At 40.9% G+C, this 19,685-nt stretch overlaps 1 pseudogene; it reads right to left on the reverse strand.

The window, feature by feature from the left end:
* Positions 1–5,915: 5,915 nt before the first annotated feature.
* LOC127214629 (E3 ubiquitin-protein ligase MSL2-like) lies at positions 5,916–7,649 on the reverse strand (annotated as a pseudogene).
* Between the last annotated feature and the right edge of the window lie 12,036 nt (positions 7,650–19,685).

Raw genomic sequence — 19,685 nt, forward strand, 5'->3', positions numbered from 1 at the left:
GTCGGCGGGCAGAAAAAGCCTACTCGTTACAAATGGCGCCCACGTGGCTAATAAGAACTTCCACTTAAAATTTAACAAAAGCTTAAAAGGGGTTTTACAAACAAAAGAACAGAGACAAGCAAGGTTTTTTGATAGCAGCATTTTTCTTGGTTGGAATCTGCTTTGCAAGAGACAAGCAGATATTTGCGCGGCTCCTTTAAGGGAGGATTCCTGACTCAGCATGAGCGGCAAAAAAACCGCATAGCTTTTAAGAAACTCTGCTAACAATTTATTGGTGTGTATGATAGCTGCCAATGGCAATGACCACATCTCCAAGCTGGCAGCATGCTTGGAGATGGCAGCGCAGACCAAGGCGGTGAGCACAGCTTTCAGTGCTGGCAGTAAAAGTACCCGCCACCGCCATCTTTGTTAAACAGTGGCTGACACAGCTATGATTTTCATTTCAGCAATGTTGTTGTTTACCAGACAAAAGACTTGTGGCCAGAAAAAGTTAAAGATTTACAGTAAAGACAGATTCATATGAAGAAAAACCTCTAAAGTTTTACAGTGTGTTTTAAAAAATACATAGGTTTGGGAGAGAAAAAGAAAATGGTTTTAAAAAGACAGGAATTAGGTGTGGTCGCACACACCTTTAATCCCAGCACTTGGTAGACAGAGGCAAGCAGATCTCTGTGATTCCAAGTAAACCTGGTATGCAGAGTGAATTCCAGGACAGATAAGAGTTACACAGATGAACCCTGTCTCAAAAAATGAATAAATAAAAAGTAAAAGAAACAGAGTAATAATAAAGCCACGCAAAGATGAAAAGCTCAGAGAGAATCTGGTTACTGTATGGTATTACATTGTCTTTGCATTGTTTGACTGCTGGTAAAACAAATGCTGCTGAATTAATTCAATTTATATATTTTAAAAATGCTTTGACTCCAAAATTTAAGTCTAAGGACAAGTTACTGGGGAAAAGGATTTTTATTTTTGTTTCCACAGAAAATAAAAAGCTGTGGATTCCTTCCAGAGTAATGTGGTTTGATCAAGCCAAGCCCCCTGAAACAGAGTCGCTGGTGATCCAACATTCCAAACAGCTTGGACAAAGCAGCCTCGCAGACTACAACCAGGATTTCTGCGTGTTCTTAGGATTCCCCCATGACAGCGCCACCTATCAGCAGGAAGTAGTTTGGAAAGAACGACACCCAAATTCCCAAATATTGTTTATAAATGTTTGTTTTCATTAAAATGGTGTTAGTTATAAATGGATAATGATCACAACCAATATCTTTTTAAAGGTAAAAAGTGAATTATGGTATAGATATGTATTTTGGAATGGATGTTCATTTATTGATACAATTTAAGGTCAATTTTGTGATATGTATATTTCTCTTGTTTAGGTATTGTGTTTATATAGCTCATTTATGTATAATGTATAATGTAGTACATACAGATTATAGATAATTATCTATGATAGTCAAAGCTTAGAGTTAAGTTAGTTAGGTTTTCAAGATACACAGAGATGTATTTGAGATAGGAATTCTTCAAACCTTTCAAAGACCTACAGAATATGGCATTTAAAATGGTTTAGGGTTTTTCTCGACAATGAGACATAAATGCTCCTGGCAATACCACCTTCGTCAAAAAGGAAGATAAAGATGGACTTTGAAGAAACTTGTTATGGAGGTTACTTTCAATATAGCAAGACGAGCCATTTGGACAAGACACTGCTCTTGTCTGGACTGTTTGACTTTGTGCTATATAAACTGGACATGAAGGACCCACAGAAATATGATTGCTGATTCAAGATGGACATTGCTATAGAGTTCCTGCTTCATGGAAGAGTCTGCCAGACAGTCTGAAGGACACAGAGAAAAGTGACTGAAGAACTGCCAATACAAGAAGACAGTTTAAAGTTTGGTGCTTTGCTGAAGAGTCTACTAGACACACTATGGCCTATGGGCTGAAGATGGAAAATTACAGAAGAACTTCGGTTGACTAACCAGGCAAGATGTCTCTATCATATCTAGAGTTTATATATTATCCTTCTGTGGTCGTTGATTTGAAGACAGATAGTTATGGTTAGAGTTTTCCTTAGTTATGCTTAAAGATAAGTTACATATATGACTTTAGACTCACAAATATAGGATAGATGATAGAATACTTTCTTTTAATCTTGCTAAATGTTAATGGACTAAATATTGTTAACTGTGATTCTTATTTGATAACTGTTATGTGATATATTTTGATATGTTAAGCTTAAAACCCTTCTTTTTATTTAGACAGAAAAGAGGAGATGATGGGAGATGTCATTCTGTATATGTTTCTCATACTGTTTAATGAATAAAACACTGTTGGCCAATAGGAAATAAGATAGGTGGGACTAGGAGACAAGGAGGAATAAATAAATCATCAATGGCTATAAATATAATGTACAAATCTGGGAACATTTAGGGCATTATTCCAAAATTATTCTAAGTATAACCCAATTTTTAAATAATTTTACATTTTATAAAATATGTTATGAACTATATAAATTCAATTATGTTCAGAATAAAACGACCCTTCACTTTATTTAACAAATAGAACATTGCTCAAATGAAAGGACTTAAAATTTTTTCATAGAAGTGAGTCAGAAATTAGAAAGGGGGCTGACCTCAAATATTTAAAGTATAAACTGCTTAACATTAGTGGTAAGACAGAACTTATTTGTTCACTTTTTAAAGACATCTTTCTTTTAAAAGACAGATTTTTTTTTATAATTTTTTTTTAATTTTATTTAATTTTATATAACAGTCCAATTAAATGAAAACAAACATTTATACACAATATTTGGGAATTTGGGCGTCGTTATTTCCAAAATACTTCCTGCTAGTAAGGGGCGCTGTCTTGGGGGATTCGAAGAAGATTCAGATATCCTGGCTGTAGTCTGTAGGGCTGTTTTGTCCAGCTGTTTTGAATGTAGGATCAGCTTGTACTCTGTTTCAGGCGGTCTGGCGTGATCAAACCACATTAGGCTGAAAGGAATCCACATCTTTTCATTTTCTGTGGAAACAAAAATAGAAATCATTTTCCCCAGTAACTTGTCCATCAACTTAAATTTTGGAGTCAAAGCATTTTTATTATTTTACATGTCGATCCCAGTTCCCTCTCCCTCCATCGCTCCCTCCCCCCCAGCCCTCCCTCCCTCCTTCCCTCCCTTTTTACCCTCTCTGCCCTCTCACATGCACTCTAAACACCCTCCCCTCCAATCCCCCCCCACCCCAATTCCATATGTAGGGGAGTGCCATCCAGTTGGGGTCATGTAGATCTGACAGGTCTTGGGAAGTAGGGACTAGGACTTCTCTCCTGTCTCTAGTTTAAGCAGTTATCCCTCCATGGGGGATATGTTCACAAAGTTCTTTTGTGAACCAGGGATACTTCCTGGATCCACTCTCTGAGGTCTCTTTGACTGCTCAGTCCTTCTGGCTGAGACCCATAATCAGGGGGGCCTGAGTCAGTCCCATGCTGGCTTCCCAGCTATCAGTCTAGTGGCCATTAGCTCCTCCTTGTTGAGGTAAGCTGTCTCTATGTGTTTCTGCAGCATGGTCTTGTCCTCTCCATCTGCATCTCAGTTCTAGTTTGACTCAGTGTTTATGTATGGGTGTTTCATCCTGTTTTCAACAGGCATTAGTTGAGGGCGCCCTGGAGAAGTTAGTTGTTGATCTCACTCTCTGGGAAGGGCATTTATGATAGCCTTTCCCCGTAAGCTCAACTTGTTAGTTGGGAGCAGTCTTATACTTCTCTCGACCTTTCTTTGTGTTCAATTTTATCTTCAAACCAATATTGGCTCCCTCTTTTATGTTCTCTCTCTCTGTCTCTGTCTGTCTCTCTCTTTTTTCTATCTTCTATTCCTAACCAGGCTCAATATTCCTGGTCGCACATGTTTTCCTTTCCTCCCCCTCATTTTCTTCTACTTCTCTCTCATTCGCTGTCCTCCCCCACTTCACCTGAGCTCTGGGGGACTTGTCCCTTCCCAGTTCTGTGAGGGACTTTATGTGAATCTCTTAGAATAATCCTGCCATTCTTGCAGGGTTAAGATGGTATCTCAAAGTTGTTTTGGTTTGCATTTCCCTGATAGCTAAGGATGTGGAGCATTTTCTTAAGTGTCTTTCAGCCTTTTTGATTTCCTCCATTGAGAATTCTTTCTTCAGTTCTGCACCCCATTTTTTAATAGGGTTATTTGGTGTTTTGTTGACTAGTTTCTTGAGTTCTTTGTATATTTTGGAGATCAGCCCTTTGTCAGATATAGGATTAGTGAAAATCTTTTCCCAGTCTGTGGGCTGCCGTTTGGTCTTGTCCTTTGCCTTACAGAAGCTTCTAAGTTTGAAGAGGTCCCATTTATTAATTGTTTCTTTCAGTGTCTGTGCCCCTGGAGTTATATTCAAGAAATGTTCTCCTATACCAATTTGTTCAAGGGTACCTCCTACTTTCTCTTCTAAGAGGTTCAATATGGCTGGATTGATGTTGAGGTCTTTGATCCATTTGGACTTGAGTTTTGTGCTTGGCAACAGACATGGGTCTATCTGCAGTCTTCTACACACCCTCATCCTTTTGTGCCATCACCATTTGTTGAAGATGCTGTCTTTGCCCCATTGTATAATTTTAGCTGTTTTGTCGAAAATCAGGTGTTCATAGGTGTGTGGATTAATATCAGGATTTTCAATTCGATTCCATTGGTCTTCCTGTCTATTTTTATGCCAATACCAAGCTGTTTTCAGAACTATAGCTCTGTAGTAGAACTTAAAGTCAGGAATGGTGATGCCTCCTGAAGTTCTTTTATTGTAAAGGGTTGTTTTGGCTATCCTGGGTCTTTTGTTTTTCCATATAATGTTGATTATTATCCTTTCAAGGTCGGTGAAGAATTGTGGTGGGATTTTAATGGGGATTGCATTGAATCTGTAGATTGCTTTTGGTGAGATTGCCATTTTTACTATGTTTATTCTACCTAACCAAGAGCATGGGAGGTCTTTCCATTTTCTGGTATCTTCTTTAATTTCTTTCTTTAGAGTCACAAAGTTCTTATTATATAGGTCTTTTACTTGTTTGGTAAGCATTACACCAAGATAGTTTATGTTGCTTGTGGCTATTGTAAAGGGTGATGTTTCTCTGATTTCTTTCTCTGTCTCTTTGTCGTCTGAAAAAAATAGGGCTACTGATTTTTTTGAGTTTATCTTGTATCCTGCTAGTTTGATCAAGGTGTTTATCAACTGTAGGACTTCCCTGGTAGAGTTTATTGGGTCTTTAGAGTCACAAAATTCTTATTATATAGGTAAAAGACAGATTTCTTAAGACATCCTAATGAGTGGGAAATTTTCTTTCATAATACTGCTGATGCTGCTGATTTAAGAACTGCTTCATACAAGCCAGTAGCCAATTTTCATGATCATAATCGGTATTATGTCAGTGCAAAAGTTGAGCTGAACACGTCAAATTTTCAACAGGAGAAAGTTCTCTGTGGCATCAGAAATCAGAAGGCTGTGCCTGATAAACTAATCACTATTAAAAAAAAAAAAAAACTAGCACAATCCTAATGAACTTACTTGATGCTACTTCCTTACATTTAATCATCAACTTTGATTATGCACAAAGCATGATCAAAAACAATGAGGTTATTTTCCTTGCCAAAGTTCATTTTGTATAAATCAGTTGCATCTTGTATCAGCATTTGTTCTCAAACTCTCAGGTTCTGTAAGAACTAAGAACATATAATTGTAGGGTACCCCTCCATTATCTGCACACTGTTTCCACGACACTAACACATATAACTTAGCAATGAAAACACATGATACAAGTGATCTATATGCAGGAATTCCGGCAAGTTAAACCAACAGAATAGCTGCCATAAAACTGTAGCTATTTCCTACCAAGGGTAGGCTTCAAGACCCATTGAGTTAACATTCAAATCTCATATCCATAGCTTCATTCAAACTTTTGTTATCATTTGTACTGGCAGCTAAAGATGTCATTACTGGGGACCCAGTGACATTGATAACACTGGTACTGGTACTTGTGTTGCGCACAGCATTGCTGGTCACATTAACACCCAATGTGAGTCTGCTCTGCTCCAAGGCCTTCACTTGCACAGCAAATGCCTCCAGCTTCTTCTCCCCATTGGCCGGGTAGGAGTTCTGGCAGCCTTCAGCATCTGCAATGAATACAGGCTTTCTGGTTAGAGTAACAATGTCAGTACTGGCTGCTGCATGTAAGATTACCTGGATTTTGCATAGCATGCCCACATTTACATCCTTTCTTTCCCTGGGGCTTTTTGCACACAGACTTGGTAGGACTTCCTGGCATAACATGATGACTAAGAATCTTTGCCTTTCCTGCCTAGTCTTTTTAAAGAATACCTGGCTTGGATTTAGAGTGGGATTTCTTGGATCCATGTTCATGACAATTTTTCATGCTTTTAGTAGATAAAAGTACAGTTTTGGTGGTCTTGGGTGTTGTACCTCAATTGGAAACAGTAGCTATAGGTTGAAGGAAGATTTTCCTTTCATGCTTTACTGTCTCAGGAGCAGATGCCCCAAGGGTTGTGCCTCTGATTATGGTAGAAATTGGAAGTGGCTTAACTTTTTCACTGTATCTTTCATATCTGGTTCTTTTTTGATTCAACTTTGCTACCTTTGGAGTTCCTGCTGTACATGATAACACATGGGGTATAGTGCTGGTAGACATAAAAATATTATGGCTAAGAGACTTGGAAGAAAGCTGCAAAAAAGGTTCACTGGATACAGTGGCTTCCAAATTTGGATGCAAATTAGGACATCCAACCTCTGTATTTGAAACAGTTTCTAAACTGCGGATTACTTTCTCATCACTCAGCAAAAGAGAGTCACCAGGTTTTGGCTCTTCATAGAAACTCCAGATATCAATACTTGTGGAGCACAAATCAGTGGCTACCGTGTCACAGACAGGTGACAGGCTCTCATACAGATCCTCAGTTTTTATATCAACAGTATTATACATGTCGATCATATTTGGATGTTCGGGTGAGGGCATATTTATACCAAATCTATCTATTGAAGCCCTTTGTAAGTAGGCAAACCATTGACAACAGTACTGCCAATAGCAATGCTGAGGGCACTTTCAGACTTTGGAGATAAATTAGCATGGGGATCTGCTATGGGTTCTGAGGTTGAAGGTAAAGGGGACTGTGTCAAACACAGAGTGAAGGATGAGTCTGAAGGTTTCTCTATGTCCTCACAAAACAATGATCCTTCATTGAGTAAAGCTAAAATATCAAAAGAACAATCAATTGTTTGTCTTATGTCCTGTGCCAGTCTTGTCTGGGTTATATATTCACATAGTTTCTTGTAGCAGTTTACCAGGATGCTTAACTGCTTGTTTCCCTCAAAGTGCTCATAATCTATGCACTAGCTACATGAAGTTTTCATTATCATTTTCTTGCCTTTACATGTTTTGCAGACATATTGTTGACAGGTGGATTTGGTGGGTGCAATAGGATCTTGTAGCAAATGTCCACAAACACAGGAAGAGAGAGACTGTCGCAAGTAAGGAAGGATCCTGATAATCTCTTGAAATGCCTTGGGGTCTCCAGGGTCATGGTTGAACATTAGGCGATTGGTGGAAATGTAGAGAGCAGTAGCATTCATGGGGTTCATTACAAACCCTTGGACACAAATGGCTCTCAGTTGAAAAGAAATTCCAGATGCAAGTTTCTAAGCAGCCAGGGAACGATTGTGAGTTTACAACTATTAGGAGAAATCTGAGCAGAACCACTGGCCAAAGCAGCAACCAAAATCCATCAAGTGTGTGAAGCTAAAGCATCCTCCCACACATGGGGCCTCAGTGCCCCTCCTCTGTCCCTTAGTCGAGCAGAATAAAGAGAGAGGAAACTAGTGAGCAATCAGCTATGGAGTTCAACCAAGGTAGCCACAGATTGTATGATCTGGCCTGGAATGGCACTTGGTTTAGCCCTGCAACTCTCCTGGTGGCCTGGGCTCGAGCAGCATATCTGGCCACAGAGGCACCATTGGATGGAGCTGTAAGCAACGGTATGGACCAGATAATTTCCAGGAGCACCCGTATCTCCAGCCATGGGCCCTTACTCCATTGCAGCACCTTCACAGAGGCAGTGGTATGACAAGGACTACCATGCAGGAGTCTAGTGCCAGGAGTTTAGGCAGTGGTGGGTGTGTCTGCTGTAATCTTGCAATGCTAGATATGGGGTCCATTCTGTGCCTCATGCAGCAGGAAGGAGGCCCCTACCAAAAAAAGGGAGACCCAGGAGGAAATGTGCAAGCCCAAGGTTTTATGAGTGGGCAGAAAACAGGCCCAGCAAAGCAGTGGCTGCACCACTCATTCCTAGGTTGCAAACTCAGAATCACCAGCACTAGTGCAGGCCACTCACAGCCCCAGCCCACTCACAGCCCTGCCATCTTTTCAGCACAGCACTGATGACTCATCCCAGCTCTACTGCCACTGCCACTGTCTGTTGAGCCATGGCTTAGGCGAGTTCACCACACCATGCCACCACCACAGCCCAGCAAACAGGCCTTCTGCAGTCCCCTTCCTTGGGCCTGGCTGCCCTCACCTTCACTTCATGCACAGCTCTACTTCATTTGGGCACATACTGCTCTGTTTGTGATGGATGGTGCAGTGCTTCAGGCCCACCTGGTATCCTAGAACAGAGCATGCTCAGTTCAAGACTCAAGCTCACTCTGCTCTTCCCCAGGTGCTCTCAAATACTCTCTCTCCTAGGTTGTATGGGTTTTGGTTGATTAGTAAGAAGGTACATTGTCCCTTTGCTTGGGCTGTCCCTGTAGTGCACTGTGGTGTAGGGCCCAGGGTCCCAGGGGGCCTCCCTATGTCTCGCCACCTTGATATCATTAACTCAAGGGGCAGAGACACTGTCATCCTTGAGACTCTGATGTGGCTATCCCTAGCTAGCATGTGCACAGCATGCTTTCAATCCCTCCACACCACCCCCTCCAGCTTCCTTTCCATCCGCTTCCCCTTTCACCTGATTTGTCTCTAAAAGCCCCCTCCATGCCCTCCTGGAGCTACCGACTGGCTCATGTCATGTGCAACACACCCCTCACCTCTCGTTAATATAGCCTTTCGCCATTAATAGTGCACTTTGACAGTCCATTTAGAAAACCCTACAAACACATTAGCCCATGCACACTATCGCCGCCTGCCTCGCTGCGACCCCTTCCCCCACGCACAACCCCCCCATATAAAAATGAGCACACTACGCATGACCTGATCTCCACTTCTGGCTCCTTGAACAGGGCATGCTCAGTGCAATTGTCAAGCTCTCTCTGCTCCTCCCACACATGCTCTCAAATTCACTCTCCAAGGTTGTGTGGGTTTTGGTGGATTCGATAGAAGGCACATTGTCCCTTCTCTTGGGCTGTCCCTGTAGTGCACTGTGGTGCAGGGCCTGGGGTCCCAGCCAGGCCCCACTGCTGTGGGAGAGAGGAATCTCTGGATAATAGACCAATAGAGTCTAACACAATTGAGGCAGTCATCAAAACCCACCCAACCAAAAAAAGCCCTGGGCAAGATGGCTGCAGTGCAGACTTCTACCAGAAATCCAAAGAGCGAATACCAATATTCCTCAATTGTTCCACAAAATAGGAACAGAAGGCTCATTACCAAACTCTATGAGGACACAAGTACCTAGGTACCCAAGACACAAAAAGATACAAATAAGGAAGAGAACTACAGACTAATATCCCTCATGAACACGAATGAAAAACTCCTCAATAAAATACTAGCAAATCAAATCCAGGCACCCATGAGGGAAATCATCCACAATGACAAAGGAGGCTTCATTCCTGCATTGCAGGGATGGTTTATCATGTCACGCCCAACCTCAATCAACAAGGAAGACGCAACTCAGGGGAGATCTTCTTCTAGTAGTTTAATCATGTTCCTTGAACATGCTTCTTCTAACTCCGGTGAAACAGAGTTAAACCCCCTTGCGCTAAACAACTCTAGTGACCAATGTGGACCCTGCAGATAGGCTGCTCTTATAGGGAAGCAGGCAAGCTGAGCAGGCTTAGCCAAATAAGGACTTGTTTATGACAGAGAGTGCTCACCATCTGGAAGGTGGAAGGGGGAAGCCAGCGCCATCTTTAAGGCGTGGCACTTCACAGCTCTCTACATTATCATTTGAAAATCTATCAATGTGATCAACCACATAAACAAACTGAAAAAGAAAAACCACATGATCATCTTACTGGATGCTGAAAAAGCCTTTGACAAAATTCAACCCCGTTTCATGATAAAGGTCTTGGAGAGACAGGAATAAACAAGTAAACCAACAGCCAACATCAAACAGAATGCAGAGAAACTTAAGGTGATTCCTCTAAAATCAGGAACAAGATGAGTCTGTTCTCTGTACATAGCACTTCAATAATGTACTTGAAGTTCTTGCAAAAGGAGTCAAACAACAATAGGAGATCAACAGGATGCAAATTGAAAAGTAAGAAGTCAAACTATCACTATTTGCACATGATATGACAGTTTACATAAAGGACACAAAAAGCTCTACCAGGGAACTGCTACAGCTGACATAAACATTCAGCAAACTAGCAGGATACAAGAGAAAGTCAAAAAAATCAGTAGCCCTACAATATACAGATGACAAAGGAGCGCAGAAAGAAATCAGAGAAACATTACCCATTACAATAGCCACAAAAAAACATAAATTATCTTTAATGCTTACCAAACATGTGAAAGATTTATATAGCAAGAACATTGGGTCTTTAAAGATGTAAATTAAAAAAGATACCATAAAACAGAAAGATCTACCATGCTCATGGATAGGTAGGAAAAATATAGTAAAGATAGAAATCTTGCCAAAAGAAATCTAAAAATTCATTGCAATCCCCATCAAAATCCCATCACAATTCTCCACTTACCTTGAAAGTATAATAACCTGTATTGAATGGAAAAACAAAAGACTGAGAATAGCCAAAACAAACAAGTACAATAAAAAAAATTCATGATGCATCACCTTCCTCAACTTCAAACTGTACTATAGAACTATAGTTCTGAAAACAGCTTTGTATTGACACATAGGTAAACAAAAAGAATTAAATCAAAAACCCTGATAATCTATGATCATCTGAGTTTTGACAAAACAAAACAGCTAAAACTATACAATGGGAGGAGGAACTCATCTTTAACAAATGTTGGTGGCATAACTGGCTGTTGGTGTGTATATAAGACTGCAGAAAGACTGAGAAGATTATGTAAGGCAAAGGACACAGTTGATGAGACCACACAGCAGCCCACAGACTGGGAAATGGTCTTCTATTACCCTATATCTGACAGAGGGACGATCTCAAACATATACAGAGAAAACACGTAGTCACCAAAACACCAAATCGCCTTATTAAAAAAAAAAAAAATGGGGTATAGAACTGAATAAAGAATTCTCAATAGAGGAAATAGAAAAGGCTGAAAGACACTTAAGACAGTGCTCATCATCCTTAGCTATCAGGGAAATGCAAATAAAAACAACTCTTAGATAATATCTTATTCCTGGTAGAATTGCTAAAATAATTAACACCAATGACAACTTATGATGCAGAGGATGTGGAGAAAGGGGAACCCTCCTCAAATGCTGTTGGGATTTCAAATTTGTACTGCCATTTTGGAGATAATTATGGTGGGTGCTCAGCAAAATCAAAATCAGTCAATTACTGGATCTGGCAATCCCACTCTTTGGCATATATCTAAATGAACAACATCCATACAAGAAAAAGATCTGTTCAACTATGTTTGTAGCAAGAACCTGAAAACAACCTAGATGCCCCTCAAGCAATCTACAGATTCAATGCAATCACCATTAAAATCCCACTCAATTCTTCACTGACCTTGAAAGGATAATAATCAACTTTATATGGAAAAACAAAAGACCCAGGATAGCCAAAACAACCCTTTACAATAAAAGAACTTCAGGAGGCATCATCATTCCTGACTTTAAGCTCTACTACAGAGCTATAGTTCTGAAAACAGCCTGGTATTGGCAAAAAAAAAAAGACAGGTAGACCAATGGAATCAAAATGAAAATCCCGATATTAACCCACGCACCTATGAACACCTGATTTTCGACAAAACAGCTAAAATTATACAATGGGGGCAAGGACAGCATATTCAACAAATGGTGCTGGAACAATTGGATGACGGTGTGTAGAAGACTACAGAGATTCCTATAAAGTCCCTCAGACATGGGGGAAAGGAGAAGATCACCAGAGCACATGGGAAATGGGGGGGGGGGGCAGTGAATGGAGAAAGAAATAGGAGAAAGTGAAAGGGAAGAGAGGAAAGCATGTGTGACAAGGAAGATTCAGTCTGCATAGGAATAAAGACAGAAGAGAGAGAGAGAGAGGCAGTGAGACAGAGAGACAGAGGGAACATAAAAGAGGCAGCCATTATTGGTTTGAAGAGAAAACTGAACCAAAATAAAGTTCTAGACACCTACAAGACTGATTCCAACTAATAATAAGAGAAACCTTGAAAAGGCTACCATAAATGTCCTTCCCTAATAGTGCGATCAACAACTGACTTATCCACCATCATGGCGTCCTGATCTAGTCCCTGTTTGAAACAGAATAAAACACCCATAACTAAACAGTGAGTCATACTAGAATCCAGATGTAGAGAGTGACAACAAGAGCAGATTGCACCAACACCTAGAGACAGATGACCTGAACTAGGAGGAGCTAATTGCCCCCCCCCCAGATTTATAGCTGGGAATACAGCATGGGACTGACTCAGAACCCACTAAATATGGATCTCAGCTAGAAGGACTGAGTAGTCTAAGGGACCTGATAGAGTGGGCCCGGGATGTATTCATGGTGCACAAAATGACCTTGCAGACACATCCCACATGGAGCGATATGGCTTTAACCTAGTGAGAGAAGTCCTAGTCCCTACTTCAAATTACTTGACAGATCTACATGACCCCACCTGGATAGCATAGCCCTACCTGTGGAATGTGTATTGTGGGATGGGAGGGGAGGGAGGTCAGGGTACAAGTGAGGGGGGGAGTGTCAGCAGGAGGGAGGGAGTGGGAACTGGGATCAACATGTTAAATATATATATATATATATGTATGTATGTATGTATATATATATATATATATATATATATATATATAGCCTCAAAATACGTTAGGCTCTAAGGCACTGTTACCTGACATTTCCCTCAATTGTTGCCCTTGAGATGTTACATTTCTATGGACTAAAATTATTGCCTGCCATTGTCATATATTCCCCCCACAAAAAACTGCAACCAACTTAAAGGGAACTGATATTTGATCAAGATTGCTCTAAAAAAAAAAGGAAGCAGCTTACTTTGAGAATACAATATTTATCGTCCTTATTTGTTACATTCTATAAATGGTTGAGTATCTGTAGAAAAAATTTTCTGCCAAAATAACAAAAAAAAAGTTTAGTGCAATTATCAATTACATTAATGAGGCAAGACTAAACTACCGGAGAATTTTCTACACAGAAATAAATAATCATCATCACATGAGGGAAAGGAAATGAAACACGTAAAACCTAGAAATATTGGACAGCATAAACAATCACAGATAAAAGCAATAATGCACTTAAATCAGATATTAAAAATATACCAATAATTGATAGTTTTGAAAATCAAAATAACATATTTTTAATATGTTGAAAACTTGCTTATACTGACTTCAAAAAAAGTCACACTTCCCTAGAGAGAACAACATTTGCAGCACAAGTTCTGATAGATATTAATAATAAAATTTAGAGTCAGCTCTCAGAGGGTGAAAGCTGATGGATCTCAGAATCAGAGCCATGTGAGCCTCTAGAGTTCTTACCTCTACCAGTGTTCAGACCAAAGGAGCGATCCTGTTGTCACAAGGCCTTCTCGATTGACTGCTGTCTTTATGAAAGCTCAGAATGACTGCTCAGACTGAACACCCTCACTGCAAGCCCTCCTGTCTCCTCCCACATTATATTCCCCTCTGTCCAGCCATATCCCTCCTATCTCACCATGTACAGTGCTGGAATTAAAGGCATGCCATCTCAATGCTGGGATAACATTTCTGTTAGCAGTTTCACTTTTAGGTGGATCCCTCCCTCTCTCCCCTTATTAATGGCTTCCTCTCCCTATGTTTCTCTGTAGATATCTCCCTAACTGTCTCCCTTTTTCTCCAATCGCTCTTTCTCTAGTAGGCCAGAGTGGCATTGAGCTAATAGATACATGTATCTTTCTCCTCAGAGGTGCGATTAAATCTGTGTCCCACTGCTGCCTGTTTATGGATGACCTTGCATACTTCATTTCCTACCTGTATGGGTAACTAAAGTCTTAGGTTTGTGACTAACTTGTGACTGAGTGTATGTAGCAACTAGTGGCTTTGTGTGGGTGGGCTAACTAATGGCTTATTTGTGTGGCTAACTAGTGACTTGGCGCTTAACCAGGTGTGTAGCTATCTAATGACACATCTCTGTGTGGCGCCTGCACTGCTGTCAAACCCGAGAAGCTGGGGATTGTGTAGATGTTGAGAACACAGGACTCTTGCTTTATATTAAGAAGCTTCTTTATTATTTTCCTTTTAGTCTGGGGGCTAGCTTATATACCACAGCACTAGATGGAGGAGGGGGAACCAGAGCCTGTGGTTAGTCATCTCAGGTTCCAAGAACAAGTTAGTGTGCTTTCAGGGTTGCAGAAGCCAAAGGAACAATAGCATTTTGCATTACAAAATATGTCTCCTGTTTTCCAGCTGTTACAGATGCCTGCCCTGAGGGCAGAAGGAGGGGGAGTAAATTCTTAGTCTAGGTCTTAATTCTTACAATTCCCCCTTTTTTATTTTCTATGAGAGACCCCTAGCTTAGGACTCGCAGAGTGTGGCACCCCTTAACGGTCTTCAGGAGCCCCAGAAACCTCATATTTTAGGCTGGGGGGGGGGCTTCACTGCAAGTTGCCCGTCATGGGGGTACCTCATTTCTGCAGCATCTGTTAACAGACCTCATGATTATTGGGAAAGACTGTGTTTCTTTTGTGAAAAGAACTGTCAGACCATGCATAGCACAAGAATCCCTACCCCAACCACTACTGGCTCCAACTTGCTGAGAGACAATGTGCCATTCAAAACCTGTGACCAACCTCCAATCTGGGCCATGGCATTCCACCTGCCATCTGCTGAAATAGGAGAAATTCAGGTCTTATTGACCTCTACTCTCTGGTCAGCCAAAACACTGGTAAAATTTACAAAAGACAAGGCCCTGCCAGCATTGAGGCTGTTGACCCCTACAGAGACATTTGCATTCCAATCAAGGTGATACAAGAGGAATCACAGAATGAAAGCAGGAGGCCTGCTATACCAACCCAAAACTCCTAATTGTTCCTGAAGTGAGGCAGTTTGCTGATTTAAGTCAGAGTCAAAACTGAATATGAGAGTCCAAATCCAATAAGAGCATTCAAGCAGGGCATTCTCTGCAGTTAGGGCTTCACTAATTCTGCCCGCCAGCTGGTTAACAGTCTCTACATTGGCAGCGAACTGAGCGACAGCAATCCCTGCAATGAAAGCGACAGTTACCTACACAGCAATGACAGGAATGATGGCAGCAGTGAAATCAAAGTCCCTTCTTGGCTGTAGAGGATAATTTCTTCTCCCCCCAAGTCGGTCTTCTGTTATCATTGGGGCGAGGTCAGGAACTGGAACTACCAGGGCACTGGTGTCTCACGGGGACCATAAATTGCTCAGGAAGAAGGTTGTGGAAGAACTATTGAAAGATTTTTCCCTCCCGCAAGGATCCTTTAAAGGTGGAGCACAGTGTCTCCAAGGCAAGTGCCTATGCAAGTCATAACTTCCTGGGGAGCTTCCAGCATAGGGGCCCTGATATAGGGTCCAAATAGCAGCATTTTCCTGTTCCTGCTGAAAGTTTATGTTATAGGACCTCTGAGTCCCCAGCAATTGCTCATGCTGGCATTGGGGTGAAAATCAGCAAGGGAGGCATTACTCAAAGCTATGCATAAAACCAAGAATCACCCATTGGGCAATTGAGAAAAATTAAGCACTCTCTGGAAGCTAAGGCTCCCCTGAGTCAGGAAGGTCAAATTACTCAGTAATGAAGTTTCTATTGGCACATTGGCAACCAGTAGTCGCAGGGAATGTTCTCTCCTGACTAACTGGCATCAGGATTTGGGGTTCCTCACCAAGGCCCAAACCACTTGTTCCTCCATGGGCCAGGGATTCCAGTACAGCAGGATTAAGTTCCTGATTAGGATCCACAGGATGAACATGTTGTTCTGGTATCCAAGTAGGTTTCTCTGTTTATGGGGGAAAAACACAAACAGCCCCTCAGACCCTAGCTAATAGTGGGGGTGGGCGGTTGCCATAGTCGTGTAATTATGTCTTTCCATCTGACCCATCCCAATGTTTGGGAGGGTTTGTTCCAATGTTTCTCCATGGCAGGCAAGTTATTTTTATCTACAGTCAAAAAATTTAAATTATAAAGTATAGTGGATAATTGAGAATTGAGGAAGAGCCTATATTCCCCCTTTTTATTTTATTAAAATATTGTGTAAGTGTGGCATGAGTGTGTTTCACGATGGCTTGTCCCATAGAGTTATGTGGGATGCCAAATGCATGATTGATATGATGTTCCTTGCAAAAGGCCAAGAAGCGATGAGTAGCATATGTGGGGCCATTGTCTGTTTTTAAGATATCAGGAACACCATATAGGCAAAGGCCTGTAAACAATGAGACATGACATCTTTAATCTTTTCTCCCCAGGTTAGAGATGCAAAAAACCACCTTAAAATATGTATCCACATAAACTTGCATATATTTTAATTTTCTAGCTTAAGGCAGGTGAGTGACATCCATTTGCCAAATATTGTATGTATTCTCATGCAGCAGGCATTAAGGAGTGAGGAGAAGTGGGATCAGAATCTCCTTGTAAAATATCAGATAAGGGTCTAAGCTGTCCAGTGGTTAGGGCCAAACTAGATTAAACCCAATTTGTATCTACCAATAATTTTTGAAAATCATTAATTTTGGTCAGATTATCCAGGCTTAAAGTAATCTTTTGAGGACTGATACCAGAATATAACAATAGGTGACCAAGGTATTGATAGGGAAATTCTTGTTGCACAATTTCTGGGGCTATTCTTAAGCCAGCTAGTTGAAGATTATGTTGTATTTCTCCAAAAGCCTCTTTCATTTCCTTAGAATCCAGGCTGGCTAAAAAAATATCAACCATATAATGTAAAATATACAGGGATTGAAATTTCTCTGTAATGGAGGCAATGGCCAATGGTACATAAATTTGACAAATTGTGGGTCATTGGCCATTCCTTGAAGCAACACCACCCATTGATATCTCTTATAAGGCTTTTTAAAATTAATAGAAGGTATGCCAGATGCAAATCGCTAAAAATGCAATGCTAAAAATGTAATCTATTAGCTCTATAAATAACAAATGATAACCTTGAGGATACCTACAGGGGATGGTAAGCCAGGTATGTGGCTCCCATAATTTGCATTCAATCATTAACAGCTCAGAAATCTTGTAGGAGTCTCCATTTTCCAGATTTTTTCTTTATAACAAAGATTGGAGTATTCAATGGGGACGTAGAAGGAACAATATGTCCTGCCTCTAATTGTTCCTTTAGAAGTTGATGTGCAGCCTGTAATTTCTCAATAGATAGTGGCCATTGCTCCACCCATACTGGGTCATCAGTTTTTCAGATAATAGAAATGGGACCAAGGTGCATAGCAATAGCCCCTAGGGAAAATTTCCCAGTTCAGAGTGATCTCACTCGCTTTTGATAATTAAATTTTTAGATACAACAGACTGAGGGTCACCTTGGGGGAATTTACCCAGTCCTCTTCCTTGTATATAACCTTGGTCAGCCAGCATATTTTTCACAGGCTCAGTAGTAAGAACTGCTCACATGGCCAAAGCACATCTCTTCCCCAAAGATTAACAGAGTTATGAGTTATTACAAAAGTTGAAAAAAGACCTGTATGTCTATCAGCTGACCATTTAGGAAACTGAGTACTACATTCTGGAGCCACAGCAATTCCTTTTGAAATATCCTGGTTGTCCACACACAAAGCAATTCTTTTGTCTGGCTCCTCTATCCTTCCCACCTATTTGCATGACTGAAGCTATAACCTGGCCCATAAATGTGATGAAGATCTATGTCCCAATATATGCATACATACTCATTAAGACGTTTGGCCTTATGGGGACTTAAAGCCTCTTTACAAAACTTGTTTGCATTTTCAAATGTGAATTGTTGAACAATGGGCACGGCATTTCCAACATCACCAAATATGTGGCCTGGCAGCTGTAGGAGGCGGTCTGAAAAATCTGAATAGGGCTCAGACAGTCCCTGCCATACCTTAGATAGTTGATCTCCTACAGCCTTATTAGGCAGGGCTTTGCAAGATCTAGTAGCAGCAACAGCATTTTGTGCATGGACTGTTGGGTCAAAAAAAATTTCAGCTGCAAATGTAGAATATTGCCTAGTGAGTGTGAGCATATCTAAATTCCTAGCAGGAAATCCAGTAGCAGCATTACTTTGTGTGGTTTCCTTGCAAAATTCTTGAAATTTGCCTCTCCCGAGCAAATAGTCACCCCCACTCAGCACAAGTCTATAGAACTGCATCCAATCACTAAGGGTGCAATTTAATGCTGCAAAAGAATAAAAAATTGTCTGAGTAAAAGGAGCATGGGGCCCATAAACAGTGAAAGCCTCTTTAAGCTGTTTTATATCCTTAAAATTTAATGGGCTGTGCTCCCTTACCATGGTATCCTCCAGATTCAGTGTCTCAATCACTGGAAACACTTGTCCTTCCTATTCTAACGCTTCTACCATGGTTATTAAATTTTTGGCCTCATCCTTTAACACTCGAGGTACAGAGGACCTACAAAAAGAATCAGAATCACAAAAGGGGTTGTGTCTTGGCAGTTGGCATATATGCTCACCAGCTTCAGTTTCTGATTCCAAAGTATCCAGTTCATCAGTTATAGCATGACTATCATCTCTTAGTTGGGATCCCTCTTTTCCCCTGATAGATTGTTCAGATTCTAAATCTTGTAATTCCTCAAAAGTCCTATTCATCTCTGCCATTTTTTCTTTGAAATTGTTGCAATGAATTCTTTACCTGTCTTGTTTTAGACCTATTGCCCTGTCTTTCAATAGGGCCACTAATAGTCCACTGAGCATTTCCTTACAGTTACTGGCACTCATCCTTCAATACACCCTCATTCACTTACTTTTGCGGGCCAGCCTTCAAGGGTGATCTCATCTCATCGATGATCCTTTCTTTCCCAATCTTGGTGGGACCTACACATGTAGCACCTGTGCCAGGATGTGTTCCACAAATCGGGCGAAGGCCTAGAGATTGAAATAAAGACAAGACAGAGCGTCATTCATTCAATGGCAATGAGGGAACACCAAATGCAGTTTACTGAGGGGAAAGAATGGTCTTAAATACTGACTTACAGCACAGTGGAAAATTACAGGAATTTTAGGCTTAGCTCCTCCCTACGAGCTGTGTGTTGTCATGAGGTGTGCTGTCATGAGGTGTGCTATCAAAACAGGAGGAGTACCAAAACAGCCTTGGGGCAAGGAGTTCTAGCCAACAGCTTCAGGCTTGCTCAAGTTCTCTCAGGGGTCAAACA

The sequence above is a fragment of the Phodopus roborovskii genome, unplaced genomic scaffold, assembly GCF_943737965.1.
Source record: "Phodopus roborovskii unplaced genomic scaffold, PHOROB, whole genome shotgun sequence".
NCBI classification, from domain to species: Eukaryota; Metazoa; Chordata; class Mammalia; order Rodentia; family Cricetidae; genus Phodopus; species Phodopus roborovskii.